General features: G+C 37.3%; 1 protein-coding gene across 1 annotated transcript in view; it reads left to right on the top strand.

Annotated features, from left to right (window-relative positions):
- The window catches only part of mtmr3 (myotubularin related protein 3), a 65,019-nt gene that overhangs the window by 2,504 nt on the left and 61,037 nt on the right, over positions 1 to 1,478 (top strand). Inside the window, exon 2 of the mRNA XM_015388879.1 lies at positions 1,124 to 1,199. The gene's annotated coding sequence lies outside the window, so the exon portion shown is untranslated. The remainder of the gene's footprint in view (positions 1 to 1,123; positions 1,200 to 1,478) is intronic.

The raw sequence follows: 1,478 nt of genomic DNA, 5'->3' as shown, positions 1-1,478 counted from the left end.
GTTGTTCAGCATGGGGGTGAGTAGAAAATGAAGGCTAATCATGTTTTGGGTGTACTATTCCTTTAAATGTAAGAAGAAAAAATGTAAGCAGTAGAAGTATAAAGTTGTTTGAAAAATAATGACTCCTTAAAAGTATCGATAGCCAACATTTCTACTTAAGTAAGGAAGTATTTGTACTTTGTTGCTTGACACCTCTGCAGCAAATAAGTCTGATCAGCTGTGAAATAAATAAACTTAATAACTGAAAGATTTTGACATGTGATGTGGTTTTAGCAGGACGATGCCCCAAACATACGTGACAGAGATATTTTCTACAAAACTTTAACCATTATGAAGGTTTTTATAATGTGACCTGTTTTCTATTTCATTGGTTTTTGCACACATAAAACGCTTCATTCTGCTCATAACAACTTAAATATTAACACGATTTCCCTGTAAAGTGACGATACGTGCAGTATAAAGGCGTAATACGCTGTCCTTTTTTGCAGTAGAAGTAGTGAGTGATGCAGCAGGTCTGTTGGTCAGAGCTTAATGGAACAGAGAGCTGTTTGGTTCCCAGTCATCAGCTGATGTTTCTAATGAAAGTTTGCCTTTCTAATCTTCCTCACAAACTCCTTACTGGTGTTTAGTTTTGCCAGATTGTCCTGAAAGCCTTGGAGTGTTATCACATGCTCAGATGTTTTGCTAAAGCTTTGACAAAGCACAAGTTGCAAATAAAGAGGAAAATGTTGAAAGAAAATCCAGTACGTTTACCTCAGGCTCTGTGGCGTCACCAGAACCGCCTGTGACTAGACGCTTCCTTTGAGATGATGGGTTTCAACTTAGAAGAACCTAATCAAATAAAAAAGTCACTGTGTTGGTCTGAAGATGATGAACTACATCCGGTTGGATGTTTTTCATCGGAACATCTGGGCAGCTGCTTTAAAACAGATTATGTGTAAAGTTAGCTTTCATATGATCGTGGTAAGACCACATTGGAGTGGGTTGGTATCCGGAGGCTCACATGTGACCGCTCCATCCACAGAATCAAAAAGACTGCTGTAGTTTGTAAAGAAGCCTTCTGTTTCCAAATGTAAGAAGAAAAGTTCAAACTAATTCTCATGATTCCTGTTATTTTCCACAGATTTCTTTGTGTTGCTTGTGAGGGTTTCCAAACTGATTTACCAGAACTGCATATTGTTCACTGCCAACTTTCTGTGGTAAGTTTTGGGAGATACCTCTCACTGTTTCATGAGTTATGATCATCATCTTTTCTCCCATCTTAAAACTATGCTGGCAAAGAATCACTTCAGACTTATCACTGATCTGTTTTTTGGTTTTTATTTGAACGCTTTGAGCCACTGCTGCAGATTTCTTGGTTATTGATCCTTTATATTCACACTAGCGGTCTGTCAAATCACTGTTCTGTTTTATTATTAAGTTGACACATGAAACTATGGCTGCAATTAATGATTTTTTTTGCAAATCATTTAATCTGT

The sequence above is a fragment of the Cyprinodon variegatus genome, unplaced genomic scaffold, assembly GCF_000732505.1.
Source record: "Cyprinodon variegatus isolate N-32 unplaced genomic scaffold, C_variegatus-1.0 Scaffold440, whole genome shotgun sequence".
In the NCBI taxonomy this organism is placed as follows: Eukaryota; Metazoa; Chordata; class Actinopteri; order Cyprinodontiformes; family Cyprinodontidae; genus Cyprinodon; species Cyprinodon variegatus.
The sequence above is the reverse complement of the archived record's forward strand: the minus strand, read 5'-3'. Positions and strand labels throughout refer to the sequence as shown.